This window comes from Cupressus sempervirens, chromosome 5 (assembly GCF_028749045.1).
Source record: "Cupressus sempervirens isolate cs-2001-9-10 chromosome 5, ASM2874904v1, whole genome shotgun sequence".
Taxonomy (NCBI): Eukaryota; Viridiplantae; Streptophyta; class Pinopsida; order Cupressales; family Cupressaceae; genus Cupressus; species Cupressus sempervirens.
The window spans coordinates 54,251,618-54,269,703 of record NC_143122.1 but is presented as its reverse complement, the minus strand read 5'-3'; positions in this window follow the sequence as shown (position 1 = coordinate 54,269,703).

Here is an 18,086-nt window from a genome sequence, read left to right as displayed (position 1 = left end):
TGTTTATTATTTTAGTGTAATACAATGTTCTTGTTCAGAATTTAAATTAGAAAATTGTGGAGCATTTGAGGTTCACATGACATTTATTATTTGGATCCTGCCAAATTGATGATCAGAGTAGACCTAGTATTCTTTAAATGCATAATGCTTTTTTTGGGGGGTGTAACTGAGTTAAAAATCCTACTTGTCGAGCCAAGATTATGGGCCACTATAGGTCCGAATGTTGTTTTTACCACGCTGTGTAGTACTAAGAATGGGACTTCTCTGGTAAGCAAAATAGCATTGTAGCAACATTACACTCTGAAAATAGAAGCCAAGGTGGTAAGTCACAAAAAGAAATGATTTTTTGATTTTTCTGAAGCTCATTTTACAAAATTGAATGATTTTACGATTCTACTGTAGCTCATTTTATCTGGGGTTGGATTGCTCATTTAGCTGGGGCTTTCGAGGTATGTACCGTGTTGAATATCCACATATTTAATACATATGGTATTAACAATCTAGCGTTCTCTACTAGTTTGTTACATTCGAACAGCAAAATGGCTTTTGCCATTTTATCACATCTTGGGAATCATGGTGTATTTCTGTTGTTTACTAATTTAAAATATGGGCACTTGATTTATCTAACATTCTTGGTATTTTTTAGTAGCTAAATGGGGGTGAACGGAAATTGAACTCTCTAAGCATTCAGATTATTTGGTAAGAGATTGTTTATGTCGGGGGTGAACAGAAAATGAACTTTTTGAGTATTCAGATTATTTGTAAGAGATTGTTTATGTTGGATGCAGAGGTCATGGTAGATTATATTACACAATTGTTGTTAAATTTTTAGATTTGATGTATTTTCATATTTTTTCCACCTTAATATAGACCTTTTTACTTTTAGTAGTGTTGATATGACCATTAAAACATATATTACTTTCAATATTCTTTTAATCTTTCTAGATTGTTTCTAGGCTAAATACTTTAAATTGAAGGTCACTAATGGTAACCTAATTTTGATTTTGATTTGGATTTAATCATTTTAAACCCTAACAAGAGAAAATGTACTAAAATTTCTACATAAAGAACTATTTATTCTTAGCGAAGCTAGGTTTTTAAGGGTGATTTTAAGATTTAAAAGAATATTTTGAGTTTGAAATGTAGAAGATTCTAAGAGGACCAAATCTGTAAAGGCCAAGTTGAAAGGTGGAAAGGTGTTCAGTTGGAAAGAAATAGAAGAGGGAAGAAGATAACACGATGGATTGAATGGTGAAAAAATTAAAGAGACAACTCGTTCCCATTGACTATGATTTCCAAAAATGTGTTATCATTATTGGGTCATTCTGAAGACACCAAGGAGAAGGTTGCTCATTACATGAGTGACCAAGTATTCAAGAAGAGTTGATAATGGTAAGATTATCTACTCTTGAAGATGTGTATCAATTTACTTTAAAGGTAGACGAGGAATTGAGCAAGAAGCTCAAGAGTAATTAAAATGGAGGCGGTCGTGGTGTGAAGTCCAGTGGACAATCTTATACAGGTCAGAATGACGATCCAAAAAATGGTGACTAGTAATAGTCATAACTAGAGGGGAAAGCATTAATTGTTTAAACAGTTTAATATGACACACCTTTTACATATGGTATCAACAATTTAATGTTTTCTAAAAGATTGTTACATTAGACATTAGAAAATGGCATCAACATTTTGTTACATTAGACATTAGAAAATGGCATCAACATTTTTTGTCATTATTTTTGTTTATTGTTTGATGGATTCCTAACATAAAATGGCAACAATTTGAAGTAGAGGAAAAAATGACGACTAAAGATTATAGGGACGCTTAGGTTTTTAGGGCCATTTTCAAGATTTTTGAGTATTGGGTATGAAGATGTTGAAGATTCTAAGAGGGCTAAATTTGCAACGACCAAGGTGAAAGGTCATGCTAAAATTTGGTGGAAAGATGTTTAGTTGGAGAGAAATAGAAGAGGGAAGATAACAAGATGGAGTGAATGGTGGAAAAATTAAGGAGACAATTCATTCTTGCTGATTATGATATACAAAAGAGTACTATAGAGTCCCTATCAAAATAGCTCATTCTAATGTCAACAGGGAGAAGTATTGAGTATGAAGATGTTGAAGATTCTAAGAGGGCAAAATTTGCAACGACCAAGGTGAAAGGTCATGCTAAAATTTGGTGGAAAGATGTTTAATTGGAGAGAAATAGAAGAGGGAGGGAGAAAATAACAAGATGGAGTGAATGGTGGAAAAATTAAAGAGACAGTTCATTCTTGTTGATTATGGTATACAAAAGAGTTGGAGTTCCTACCAAAATAGCTCATTCTAAAGCCAGCAAGGACAAGGTTGGCCGTTACATAAATGGGGTGGAGCTTAGTATTTCAAGAGTTGATAATGACAAGATTAATTACCATTGAAGATGCATATCAATTTGTTTTGAAGGTAGAAGACAAACTAGATAAGAAGTTCGAGAGCAATTAAAATGGAAGAGGATGTGAAGGGAAGCCCAATGGGCGATCTTATGGAGTTTAAAATGAAGATCCAAAGAAGAATGGCGACTCTAATAGAGAAAAAAATGCTTATAATCCTTGCAATCAAAATAACATAGATCAAAGAGCAACATGAAGAAGACAAGGATCGGGAAAGAGTTTTTGTTGAGCATGTTTCTAGTGCAAAGAAGAATGACATAAAGCTTATAAATTTCCCCAACGTCGAGCACAAATAGAAGGCTAGACAATAATGCACTAGTTGCTCATGCAAATGAGGATGCTGAATCATCACATTTTGAAGATGTTGAATGAGGAGAGGTCCTCGTTACTAGAAGAGCCTTGCTAAATGATGAGGAACCTAAGCAAAAGAAGAATTTGTTTCACATAAGATGTAAATATAATGGTTAAGTATGCAGTGCCATTATTCATGGAGACAATGCTGTTATGTGGAGCCTAATTTCCCACTTCATTCAACGTGGCTTCCCCCTTGATTTTTTTATGGGCGTTTGGAGGCAATGCCCCCATGCCTAGGGGTCAAGAATGCCCTTCACAGAGTCCAGGAGCAACGCTTCCAAAGACAAAAAATAATTTACTATTGTAAAAGGCGTTGAGAGTTAATGTTTTCTATTGGAAGGAATATTCTACCTCTTCTTTTGTAAGTGACATAAGTCTTGTATAAAATGGCTTAGGGATTTTATGATGTATGGTGATTTAGTAGCTTCTTGCGACGGTATTGAGTTGCAAGGTATTACAGATTGTCATCAGGATGAAATCATTGGATAATAATATTTGACTTGCTGTTTGGTGGACGTAGCCCAAGGATGGGTCCAAGGATGGGTGAACCACACTAAATCGTTGTGTCTTGTGTTCTCTTCTGCATCCTTTATACATTTTTGATATCGGTTATATTTGCATGTAATTGTTATTTCTGTCTCTAGTCTTAATAGACAATACTAGTAACCTCGTTTCAGAGCAAAAAGTTTATAAATATAAGTTAGAGAGAGAAGAGCATGATATGCTATCAGATTGCCTAGTTGTAGAAGAATCACAAGGCTTTGGTCAATGTTAAATGTTTGGGAAGTTCAAATTGGAAACTATCATGATGCATATTGTGTGATACAATGCTTATAGATATTTTTCATCTAGTGCAAAGGAGTCCATGACAATGTGATTGTGGTGTAGTATATGAATATGCAAATACCCATTCTTTGACAAAGAGAACTTGATACAACTTGAAGCCATTGAAGAAAAAAGAGGAAAAAGTCTATAGTAATGCAAAAATATGATTAGTTGATGAAGGGAGTTTCTAAAGGCATAAAGCATGAGTGTATGTGTTTTTCTTAAATTCCTCAAGTTGATCAAGAGGGTGCATAAGATGTACTTGTGTAAATTATAAATTTGTTGGATAAGTTATAGGATATTGTATTTGATAATATACTTGCTAGATTACCACTCGTCGAAAATATTAGTCATAAAATGAAATTGTTTCCTAAAGCCAGTTTGCCAAATAAGGCAGCCCATAGAATGGTCCAACAAAGAGAAAAGAGTTGAACAAGTGCAAGAGCTATTACACAAAGGTTGAGTGAAAGTGCAAAAATACTAGTACTAGCATTATAGAAAAATGAATTTGGAGAACGTGTACAAATTCTATGGTTGATATTATGGATGTTTAAGCGGAGATGAGAACTTCATAAAGATAGATTTGAAGAGTGAATATCACCAAATCTAGATCAGAGAAGGGGATGAATTTAAAACAATCTTCAAGACAAAGGAGTGCTTGTATGAGTGGTTAAATCCCAATCCCCTAGATCCTTAGGGTAACAACACCACGCTGACTTCACTCTGTGTCTATTTTTATTTCCCAAGCCATCCAACCAGAGAAAATATCTCAGAGTCTTTTCAAAAATTTCACTCTGATATTTAGCAAGCAACCAAGCAAAAGCATATTAGATAGTACGAGAGAAAATAACTTTTTGAACAACTTGTGCTCTCCCAACAATTGACAACATACAAGTCTTCAATTTTACTATATACCCAATTCTGCATATCGTTCAAAGAGGGCTCAATATAGAAGGGAATACCAAGGTATCTTACAATGTGGTTGGGACCAACCTATTTCCACTCTTGCTTTCTAATCTAGTCCGGGGGATAACTATGCCACCCAATGATAGAAGATTTCACTAGGGAAACCTTAGCCCGAGAGGCTTTGCAAAAAAACCGCAACCTGTCCATCAAATTACCTAAATTATCTTTTGAAAGATCCACAAAGAGATTTGTATGATCTACAAACTTCTCAAGGAGGAGCTCATCACAATTAGGAAGAGAAATACCTTTCATAGGTGGGCCCAATTCAATTAGCATTAAGAATATAAGTAAAAGACATCTGTAGCAATTACAAAAAGAGGAGGTAAAGGGCATACTTGCCTATTGGATCTTCCTAGAGAGAGGGGCTTGGAAATCTCCCCATTAACATCAATAACTGTGGTAGAATCTTGAACAAGATGCCAATCCATTTACAAAAGGAGGAAGGGACCCCTAATCTTTCCAACACATTAATCACAAACTGCCACTCAATTCTATCATAGGCTTTCTCAAAATCCAAAAGAGCCATACCAACATTCTGCCCACTGTGTCTTCTCCACTGCATTGCTTCCTAGCTAGAAATGAGATTTTCTAAGATGTATCTCCCCTTAATAAATCTAGTCTGAGTGATTGAAACAATATTGTTAAGCATCCCTGCAATTCTCTTGGCCAACAATTTGACATGAATCTTGCAGGAAAAATCTAACAGAGTAATGGTTCTCCAATTTTTAACTTGGGATCTATCACCACCTTTGGAGAGCAATTTAATAATATCTTCACCAAGAGTGCCAAGCTTAAAAGCCTCCTTATAAACCAAAAGGAGCTCCTTAAAGATCCATTCCTTATTTTTCTTATTAAATTTATCAGGGAGTCCATTAACCCCTGGGGACTTACCATTAGTCAGAGAGGAGATAGTGTCATCAATTTCTTGAATATGGATGGGAAGATTTATAATCTTGGCTTGCTCCATAGACACTTTCTTTGGGATAAGTTAACACATTTATCAATTACTTCAACATTACTAGCCTCTTGTTCCAAACTAAATAAATTTTTATTGAACTGATAGAAAACCTCACTAATGTCCTTATTATCATTAGATATGCCATTGTTAGTAAGAATACCCTCTATGTTTTCTCTGTTTTGCTTAGCTTTAATAAGATTGAAAAAGTATTTAGAACATCTATCACCATCCTTGAGCCAGTTAGCCTTACCCCTAACTTTATGACCTCGAACCTTAATATTTTGAATCTTTCTCAACTGTATTTTACTACTTATCAACTCATTTTCCAAGTTCAAGTCCCTCCCTTTGTCTTGCAAATCCTTCTCAATTCTACTAAGCTTCTTTTGATATTCATTTTCACTTCTATCCTTGGATTCCTTACACCCCATAATTTGGAAAACCTTTCTCCAATTATCCACCTTAAGAATCCGTCTAGATGAGGCTAAGGTATCTTAGTTGCAAAGGTTGGTCATCATGAACACCATATACATAGTGTTCTCAATATCCTCCTCTTGAAGAAGGGAGACATTAAGCTTAAAAAATATTTTTCTCAATGTTCTCAATTTCACTCTACATTTGATTAAGTATGGATGCAGGGTCTTCTTCTCCAAAGATAATTGAGATCTCACTATGGTCATAGGTGAGCCATTGTTGGAACCCTAAATTTTTGCAAATTTAGAGTTATTGATTCATTTCAAAAAGAAGATTCTCTATAAGTGAGCAGTTTGCAAACAATTGATGCCAATTATGTATGTATGTGTTCATACTGAATCATCTCAAGTGCACCTTCTTGAACTCAAAAATTTCACACATTTAGTTATTTTCATTATATACTTTTGATCATTATATTATTGACATTTATCACAAGCCAATCTATATAATTCGCTATATCATGATAGGTTGATGAATACAAAGATCACTAGTATTTCCCCTCTACCATCAAAATAAAGATCTATGTAGGAATTCTCAGAATTTCATATTTTCTAAGCAATGAGATTATACAATATTCAATTTTGTGTTTTCCACGGTTAGAATAGATAAGTATATTTTTCTTTCTGAGTGCAAATATATTTTAGTAGCTATGTTATGTTAATGTTTCCCTAAATATTAAATTTAATATGTTATTTGGTGCAGTTTCTTAAATAATGCATTAAATGACCCTTTTAAGAATTGCACTAAATACAAAGAATTGAACTGCACTTTTACATCTTAGGTTCTTAGATATATTTAAATCTATTGATATGATCTTTATGTGAAGTGAAAATATAGTTTCTAGATATAATAAGACCACTTTAATGCTTTGAATATTTATATATATTTTAAATAGAATAATTTATTTTCCTTGAATAAGGATTCATATTATATTCGAAGACATTTATTAAATGAGGAATGTAATCAAGATGATTAAGATGTATTTCAATTTCCAATATCCACAAATTATTTTTGGATCTTCATTACAAAATTCATTTGATCGAGATTCTTAATATAAGGTTTTGTGATGCTTGTGTTGAATTTTTCTATTTTGCGGAGGTTCCAGACTCAGAGCTAGAAAATAGGAATTAGGTAAAGCATGAGTCAATATCATCTTCCCAAAGCCTACCAATAAATCTAGCGAATCACTAAACCGAAATGGTGGAGTACTATATGCGAATTAACATTTTCATATAGAAATCACATATATTTAATGGATGAGCATCAAATTACATATGTGTGCAAGCATGATGGCGACATGCATATTTTTTCATTGGTAATAGCAAATGCAAAATTGAGAAGTGATGTATTGTAGTCATATTTGGCTATCATGATGTAGGGGGATTAGTTTAGACTTGCCTTCTTATTTTTCTTCCGTAGAGTGGTTTCTCTACTGCCTCACATTCCTAAACATGACATGCTTTCATGGTTTAGAGATTTTCTCACCATTTTGCAGTAATTTGATCCACCTTCCCCAAGTGGCGAAAGGTAAGAAATGGCCAAAGATAAGTAGGAAAAGGTAAATGTTCATAATTTTGTTTGATTAATTTACTTATCTTTAATTTACAAAGAGAACTCTTTGTTGGAATTATAAGGATCTCACTTATTGTTTATATGTTTTTAAAATAGAATATTGTCAATAATGCATTTGATGCTCGTGAAATAATTTTTAGTCATTTGCATTGGAATAATTTTTTTTTCAAGTTGAACTTTTAATCACTTCAAATACTTCAGATCCAAACATTCAATAGCTTGGTCTCTATATTAGATAATGAGTAACATAAACTTGCAGTCCATTGTCATAACAAATATGCATAATGTAAAACATTAATAGTAAAACATATTAGATAACATCCACACAAGTATGCGAGTAGGATTTAACGTGGGAACCCAATTTGGAAAAAACCACCAATAACATGTCACTAGTTTTTCACTCTTTGAAGTGAGCTCTGTTAGGATCCAACCCCGTGAAAGGTTATAAAACACACTATTAAATGTGACCTTGTTAAAGGACTTAAGTACATTTCATTAGAATGCCACCTTGATTAAAGGATTTTAATACTGATACGATGGTTAGAAAGGAACAACAGGTTTGATCTGACAAATACAATTGACTTTGCAAATACAGATCACATTTTGGTTATGCCGATCCATTGACTAGCCTCCATTGTCATCTATATCTGTGATTATCTTGACACTCCTTCAAGCAATCAAATTCACTTCTTCACAACTCTTCTTAGCCTCCTACTCAAGTTCACCAATCAATAGCATCAACAACTACCCCAACTTTATTAGGTCTTTGCTAACTCTGCTAACCTTTTTCTTTTTCTCATAGATTAGTTCTCATGTATTCTTAAATAGGTAGTTATGATCTTTTTCTTCTTGAACATCACTGTAGATCTTAGGGTTAGGTTAGATTCATTGAATCCTTTAAATTTTTTGTCTCCTCTTCCCTCTTCTAGAAACTTCTCCAAACTTCACCTTTAATTCTTGCATAGAAACACTCAAACATAGTTTCCCTTGATTTAAATGATCTATCTCATCCATCCTTATCTTCAACACACTTTACATATTCCATAAGTCAATAGTGCTGGCTAGAAATCATGATTTCCTCTTGATCTATCAAATGTTGTCCCTTAGACAACACTGTGTTTTGACACTTGGTCATCACTGGATTACTCAGTCGCTACTAACTTTTCTATTCGACACATATACTAAGGCTTAGTCAATACTGATGCTTGGTTGACAATATATTTACTTGGCTCATATTGTCACTCAATCAACACTAGAATCACTCGACATAAACTTCAAGTTTCTTAATCTTCAGCTCTTTTCCTCAATCAAGCTTAGACATTTGGCCAATCTTTGTGTTGAAATCTGATTGAAAAGATCACTATTCAAGAAGGGAGATTGTTGAGAAGAAGGGATATTGTTGATAAAAAATATTTTCAATCATTGTTTTGTCACTGATGTCAAACCTACTATTTGTTGGAATGACAATTTCTTATAAGATCCAAGTACTAATACTTAGTTGATTGATGAAGAGGATTTAATCAATAAGATGCAACAAAAGCATCTAAGAGAAAGGTTGAGTTATGGTTTTGTAATGAAGTGCAAGGATTAGTTGAGACAATGGTAAAATGATGTATTGACAATACATTTGAAGATACAGAGGTTGGCTACACTTAAAAACTCTAGAAGAATAAGTTGTAACAAAGTTGTCTGCAAAGCTTGACTAAATTCATTAGTGGGTGCCAAGCAAGTTAGTTCATGTCGAGCAGATTATCAGTAAGTGCTGAGCAAATACAAAATCTAGTGTGTGCCGAGTGAAACAAAAGGTGCCGAGCAAGTTCAGGTGCTGAGCTAAAAAAATGTAATAGGTGTTGAGCATTAGTAAAACTTAGTTAATGTTGAGTGAATCCATAGTAGGTGCCGAGTAACACAATATGTGTCGAGCATCAGAATGTTAATAGTGTCGAGCTACTGCATTATTTGAAAAGTAAAATTTTTTCTAGATTTGAGCCGACAAGTTTATTACCTTGAATTTTGTGAACCAGATGGAGGATAAGAATGATGAGCTGGTGGCACAGAATTTTAGGTTAACTGTTTTAGGTGAATACAGGAGGATTCTACAAGATGTTTCTAGAAGAAACAGGATTAGGTGAAGATACATTGAATTTTAAATAATCCATTAAAACCCAAAATGAGAGCAAGAAAATTAGAGTGAAAAAGTATTCCAAACTTTTATTTAAGGAGCTACAGGTCACGAAACAAAGAAGTTGGTTGGAGATAGTGTGTGGTGTCAAGGAGAAGGCATCGAAAGGGAGAAATAGAGCACATAGACTCTGCTTCGATAAGTGGCCATAAAGGAGATTGCACTGGTACAACGAGTATAAAGACTCAAGGAGACAAAGCTTGAAAGGAGGACAAGCTGTCAGAGCTGCAAAGACTGAAGGCTAGGAAAATTTTTGAACTGAATTGAGATCTAAAATCTGCAAGTTATATTGTGAGTTATATCAGATCAAAAGCTCTTATTTTTACTCTCTAAGAATTGTATCAGTTAGGGTAAAATCCCATGGACTTAGGTTGGTTTAATGGCCATTTTGTAAATCCTTTAGCAGGGTGACATTCCAAGTGAATGTTCTAAAGTCCTTTAACTAGGCCCACTTCTAACAGGGTGGTTGAAATCCTTTAACCAGGTCACATTTAACAATGTGTTTTCTAGCCTTTAATAGGGTAGGCCTTTCACAGGACATCACTTCAAAAGAGTGAGAAAGGAGTAGCATGTTACTAGTGGTTTTCCCAAATTGGGTTTCTACATAAATCACTGTGTTATGTGTTGATATTTCATGTCTTATACTTGCATGTTGATTTTTCAGTAACTTGCTAAGAAATATGTTTAGCTTGGATGCATGGCTCGTTTAATAGGCTCACTATACTAAGTGAAAAAGTTTTAATAGGACATTTGGACCTTGAATAAATGATTCACCCCCCTAGTTATTCTAAAGCATTTATAACAATTGGTATTAGAGCCATCTGCTGATTTGGTTTTAAGGTACTAGAAGTAGAAAGATCAAGATGTCCAAGAGAGAAGTTCCCAAGCTCAATAGAGATAACTTTGCTGCATGAAAAAGTTTAATGAAGTTGCACCTTGGATCAATAGGTGATCATGCACAAACCTTAATCAAAGTGGAACATGTCGATCCAGTTGGTGTTCCTGTTGCAGAAGATATAAAGAAAAAGGAGCACAATCATGCAATGCTGGAGATTGCCTCTGTCCTCAACTATGTCGAATTTGATGACATCAAGGGATGTACCTTTGCATTCAAAATGTGAAAAGCCTTATCAGATATTTATGGAGGAGATCAGAATGTCCAAAGAGAAAAAAGAGAAAGCCTCAGAGGAAAGTTTGATGACATGAGAATGGAGGAAGGTGAGAAAATTGCTCAATATGCCTCTAGAATAAAGGAAGTAGTAAGTTAAATAAGAAGTTTGGGTGGTCATTTAGATGATGAAACTATTAATAGAAAATTCTTAAGAACCTTGCTTCCCATGTATGCTATTAAAGTTTCATCCATCCAAGAGTTAAGATGCATACCAGGAAACAAGCTAGCACTTGAAGGTATAGTGGGAAGACTTACTGCATTTGAGTGATCCAACTTTGATAACTACAGACCTAAGAATCTTGAATCTGCTTTCAAGGCCAATCTATTATTGAAAGACATTGAAGAGGTGAAACCAAAGAAGAAGAAAAGAAAGATAAAATATGCATCCAATGACAACAACACAGATGAAGAAGATGTGGAACAATTGGAAGCATTGCTAGCTAGAAGATTTCACAGAGGCAAAGGTAAATTCAAAGGTAAGTTTCCTATCATTTTTTTAAAATTGCAATGAAGTAGGACACATTGCTACAAGGTGCACATAGAAAAAGAACTATAGAGAAGGCAACAAGTACAAGAAAAAAAGAGAAGATGATAGCAAAGATTACAAAGACAAAGGCAAAAAGTGTTACATTGTTGAAGAAGAGAATTTTGATGAAAATGATGATGAGGTAGTCTATGTAGCCATGAAGGATGAGTCAGATGAAGATGAGGCAACAACATTGGTAACTTGTGTAAACAAGAATGACAGGTGGATCATAGACAATGGGTGCTCACATTACATGATAGGAGACAAAAGTAAGTTTGTTACCTTTACTCAGTATGATAGAAATAGTGTTAGATTTGGAAATGATGCTCCATGTCTAATCAAAGGAAAATGTTCTATTAAGCTTATAGAGAAAATTTCATGTGATAATGCATATTATGTTGAAGGATTGAACTACAATCTATTGAGTGTGTCACAGTTAGGCAATGTAGGATGCAAAGTAGAATTTGGAAACAAAACTATCAAAATCTATGACACTGATGGAAATTTGATAGAAAAAGGAGACCAAACTAGGAGTAATCTATTTTACCTAGATATGGAGGATGCTGCATGTCTTATTATAAGAGCTGATAATGTGTGGCTATGTCATGTCAACTTTGATAATCTAATTAGCATTAGCAAAATGAAGAAAGTTAAAGGTTTTCCTAAACTCAAAAAGCTTGGCAATATAATGTGTAAATAGTGTTAGCTAGGAAAGATGACCAAGTCAAGTTTCAAAAGCAAAACCTATATTTCCAAAGAAGTACTAGAGTTAGTCCATATTGATTTATGTGGTCCAATAGAAGTGCAAAGCTACAAAGGAGACATATATATAATGTTGTTTTTTGATGACTACTCTAGGATGATGACTATCATGTTCTTAAAGCAAAAATTTGATGCATTCCAAATGTTTAAGTGGTATTTGGCCAGGGTTGAGAAAGAGACAGTAAAGAATTTGAAGTGCCTAAGATCAGACAGATGAGGAGAGTTTACATCAAAGAAATTTGAGACATTTTGCAATGACAAAGGAATTAAGAGACAAACATCAGGACCTAGAACTCCCTCACAGAATGACACTGCAAAAAGGAGAAATAGATCAGTGATAGACTGTGCTAGAACATTAATGATGGAGAAGAACGTTGCTCTGAAGTACTAGAGAGAAGCTTTAAGTATAGTACAAATCCAACATCTTTTGAATTATGGTATGGTCACTCACCCAATGTAAAACATTTCAAAGTGTTTGGTTTTAAATGCTATATTCTTAAAGTTTCTAGAAATGACAAGTTTGATGCAAACAATGATGAAGACATATTCCTTAGATACTCCACTAGAAGTAAAGCATATAAGTGTTTAAATACTAACACCAATAAAATTGTGGAGAGTACAAATGTAAACTTTCATGAGCATGCAGAAGTTCAAGTTGATGAATCCAAGAAACTAGAAGAGTACAAATCCTTTGTATACTTCTATGAAGGAATGCCTGTTGAAGAAGAAGCTGCCAATCAAGTTGGGAATCAACAACACATTTCAGTATTAGCCGAGTCACAACTAGTGAATGCCGAGTTGCATTCAGAAGTCAAGTTGTAGAATGAAGATAATGCACATTCAGATTCTAAAATTAGTACACATGAAAGAGATGCTGAGCTACCTGAAAGAGATGTGCACAGTGACTTTGTAGCTAAAAGACCAAACATGGAAACAAGGACAAAACCAAGGCTATCTAAGTTTGGTTGAAACATCACCCTGCTAAAAAAATCATTGGTGAGAAGGAACAAACTAAGAAATGAATCATGTTTGCTAAGCAAGATTGAACCCAAAACATTGAAGGATGCACTACAAGATGATAATTGGTGTAAAGCTATGGAAGAGGAGATTGAGCAAATAGAAAAGAACAAAACTTGGACTTTAGTTCCAAGACTAACTGATAAGAATGTGATTGGTACCAAGTGGGTATTTAGGAACAAGCTAGATGAGAATGGTGAGATCACAAGAAATAAGGCTAGACTAGTCTGTAAAGGTTATGCACAAGAAGGACTAGACTATGGGGAAACATTTTCCCCCTGTTGCAAGGATGGAAGGGGTAAGAACACTACTTGCATATGCTTCTTACAAAGGTTTTAAAGTCTACCAAATGGATGTAAAATCTACTTTTCTAAATGGTATACTGGAAGAGGAAGTCTATATAGAACAACCAGAGGGATTTGTTGATGATAACAACAAGGCTATGGTTTGCAAACTACATAAAGCTCTCTATGGTTTGAAATAAGCACCTAGAGCTTTGTATGAGAGACTTCACAAATATCTTGTAAAGATAGGATTTGAGAGAACAAATGACAACAACAACCTGTATATCAAGACAGAAAAAGGTAAAGACATTTTGATATCTGAAATCTTTGTTGATGATATAATATTTGGAGGAAAAGATGCACTATGCAAAGATTTTGTTGATTAGATGAAACATGAGTTTGAGATGTCAATGTTTGGGGAAATCAAATTCTTTGTTGGATTGCAAGTACATCAACTAAAATATGGCATATTTGTGACTCAATCAAAATATATCAAGGAGATACTCAAAAAATTTGGCTTAGAGGATTCAAAACTAGTTAGTACACCAATGGTAACCATAACCATAGGTTTCATCACCTAATACAAAATGTGGTGGATTCTTATGATAAAATTAATAAAGAAATGAATGATACCAAGAAAAATGTATATACAATAAGAAAGATACTTCATATTATTCGAAAAGAATGGCGAGCGGGAGTGGTGTGAGTTCGGGCGAGAATCAAATTTTGAATTCCCCTGTACTTGGTGAGCAGTCTAGGGATTCCCTTGTCAAGTCTAGGGATGGCGAATCTGGGGATGTTGATGATGGCAAGTTCTTGGCAGATGCGGGAGGGGGGCCCAAGTAGAATAAAAAATGGTCAAGTTTGTTTGGGATTCGACCTACTAGAAAATCTGCTTTTTTGCCAGTCAAAGACATATCTGCAAAGGATAAAGGTAATTTCTCTATTGAAATTCTTGATTAGATCATTGATAGGAACATCTCTTGTATGGATTCCACTCTGATAGGGTGCTTCATTGGAGCACAACCTAATATTGAAGATTTGCGTGCTTTCGTCCAGAGAAAATGGTGTCTAAAGGGTCAAGTGGATATTTCTGCTATGGCCAAAGGCTATCTTTCTTTTTGTTTCTCTTGTGATAAGGATAAGAGAAATATCCTATGTAGCAGTCCTTGGGTTATGGGGAAGCATACCCTCCTGTTACAGAGATGGGCCCCTAATCTTTACTCATTGGATGACTCTAATATTCAAGCCCTTGTATGGGTGAAACTTCATGGTCTCCCTCTTGAGTTCTGGGTGGAAGATGTTTTCAAGGGCATTACCAACACCTTCGGGGAACTTCTCTCTTTAGATCCGGTGACGGTATCCAAGAGGAGATTGAACTTTGCCAGGTTTTGTGTTGGGGTATCCAGTGGGATAGATCTCCTAGAATCTATTGCTCTCAAATCTAAACTGGGTGTTTGGGAGTAGAGGATTGAATATGAATCTATCCCTTTCGCATGCTTCCACTGCAAGAAAGCAGGTCACTCAGCTAAGAAATGTCCTTTATTGAAAGAAAAAGCTAAAAAGAGTGCTAAGAAAAGTAAGAAAGTTTGGGTAAAGAAAGACTTTTCTACAGAGGCAGTGGCAAAAGCTATGGTTCCTATTCCTCCAAAACACCAAGCCCATTTGGTCAGCTAAAGCACTCCAGTGGTTGAAAAGAAAGACCTATCTATTGAGGTTGCTATGGTAGCAGTTGAGGTGTTTGATCCTACTAAGGACCAAGCTCATAAGGATAGTTGCAGCAATCCAGTGGTTGAAGTAGATGTGGTTGGAGCAGATGTTTCTTTCCACCAAGATATTCCAGTAATGCATGACCTTTCTAAGGATAGTGGGGAGAATACTGACTTGAGAAATCAAGTTGGGGAGGATAGTGTCTTATTTGGTCCCTCAAAGGAGCTTAATTCTACTATACCTTTACAAATGATGGCTGATATGGCTACCCCTGCCCAGGATCCTCTGGTAGTTCCTGATTGCACACAGAGGACTCTTGACACTTTGGAGATTCCATTAATAGAGGATAAGATTTTTGATTCAGATGGTTCTCACGAGGGGACTTTACCCTGGGCTCCTATGTTGAAGGATAATTCCTTTGTCAGCGGAGTGGTTGAGGAAATTCTTACTATTGCCCATGTTGAGAAAGCAGTGTTGGAAAAGGATAGTTCTAAGACTAATTCGACATCAGTAGGGAAAAAAATCTAGGGGTAGAAAGAAGAAAGAAGATGAGGACTATGCCCCAGTGAAAAATAATAAGAAGGGAGCCAAAGTTGATTCTAAGCCTTCAAAGGGTAAGTTTGGTTTGTCTAAGAATGGTGGTGCCACTATCAAGAATGGTGATGTTGGGTCTTCTCCGTCTTCTGCTAGTAGACCTTCTAATCAGCACAAAAGGATAGCTGAGGCTATTAAGAGCATTGCTGATGGTTGTCATAGAACCATCCTTGAATCTAAACACTTTGTTAAATTATGAAGATTATCTCATGAATATTTGAGGGTTAAATAATCATCACAAACATGATATTTTAAAAAATATGATTAGGGATAATAGACCTGACATTTTTGTCATTCAAGAAACTAAGATGCTCAAGGATAAGGTAGAATGCCTTTCTATTTTCAAGGAAAGAAATATTTTTGGGAGTGACTCTAATGGTGTTTCAGGTGGATTGGTGGTTTTATTATCTAATAAATGTATTTAGGGGGATCTCATTTATCAAAGTAGAAATATGATGAATGTGCATTTTGTTAATTCTAAAGATAACTTTAGTTGGGTCCTCACTAATGTTTACGCCCCCAATACCAAATGGGGGAGGAAGGCTCTATGGGAAGAAATTTCTAATTAGTGAAAGCTTTTTGTAGAGGATAAGTGGTTGGTGATTGGGGATTTTAATACCCCCCTAAAGGAATTTGAAAAAAAGGGGAGGCAATCAGACCATTTTGGATAATAGATTAGATCTTATGAACTTTATTGACTCTCATATGCTTCATGATCTAGATTTACATGGGATTGAGTACACTTGGATGAATAGAAGAGTTGGTAAGGATCTTATTCAGGTTAGGTTGGACCGTGCCCTTATTAGCAATGACTAGATTTTGAAGTATAAATGCTCTCTCACTGCTCAGGGTTGGGTGGGTTCTGATCACTACCCAATCTTATTTTCTGTTGACTCTATCAATTTTAAAAAGAATTTTCCTTTTAGATTTGAGAAAATGTGGACCCTTCATCCTAATTTGGAGAACCTCATTCAGGAGTGGTGGAACATTGATGTTGAGGGTACGACTATGTTTAGGGTGGCGACTAAATTGAAAAATGTCAAGAGACTCATTAAAATCTGGAATAAAACTTATTTTGGTAATATTTTTGAGAACAAAAAAAAGATTTTGGAGGAGCTTAAAGACATTCAAAATAAGATTCAAGCTGATGGTTATGAGATGGTCTCTAGGGAAGAGGAGAGTATTAAATTGGTTGAACTTCATGATCTTATTTCTAAGGAGGAATATTTTTGGAGACAACGTTCTCGAAAGGTTTTTCTTAAAGAAGGTGACATAAATACCAATTTCTTTCATATGAAAGCCTTGAAACATAGGATGGCTAATAGAATATCCAAACTTATGACGGTTGATGGTATGACTGATAATGAAGATGTCATTAAAAGGGAGGCAATGGTGTTCTTTGGCAACTTGCTACAGTGCGACCCAAACCTAAATTTAGAAAAATGGAAAATATTCCTAGAGAGTATTCCTTCCTACATCTTTGAAGCTCAGAACTCTATCCTAACTTTCATTCCCTCTTTGGATGAGATCTCTAAGACTATTTTTTCTTTTGAGGGTGATAAGGGCCCTAGTCCTGATGGTTTTTGCCTCTTGTTTTTTCATAAATATTGGCATATCATTGGTTCAGATGTTTGTAATGGTGTTAAGGAATTTTTTGGCTCGAGAAACATCCTGAGAGATTTAAATGGGACCTTCATTACCCTTATTCCTAAGAAGCCAAGTGTTGATAGTCTGGATTAGTTTAGGCCTATCAACTTATGTAATTCTTTTTATAAGATTATTTCCAAAGTTCTGATTCTCATAATTCTTTCCATTCTTTTGGCTATTATTTCTGGTCAGCAAAATGGTTTCGTTCCTAGCAGGTAGATTTTGGATTCTATTATTTTAGTTCATGGAAACATCCATTCTCTAGTGGTGTCTAAGCAGGAAGGGTTTCTGCTTAAGCTTGATCTCTCCAAAGTGTATGACAGAGTTGACTGGAACTTTCTTCTTAGGAGTTTGGAAGTGTTTGGTTTTAATAAGAGATTTAGGGATCTTATCTTTATGTTAATTTCTTCATCTTCCTTTTCAATTCTTGTTAATGGTTCCCCTTCCTCCTTTTTTAAAGCTTCCAGGGGCCTTAGAAAGGGAGACCCAATTTCTCCTATTCTTTTTATTCTTGGCTGAATGCTTGGGAAGATTTATAAATAATATGGTTAAGAGAGGAGGCTTTGTGGGTCTTAGCCCTTCTTCCTCTACTCTTGTGTGCTCACATCAGCAATTTGT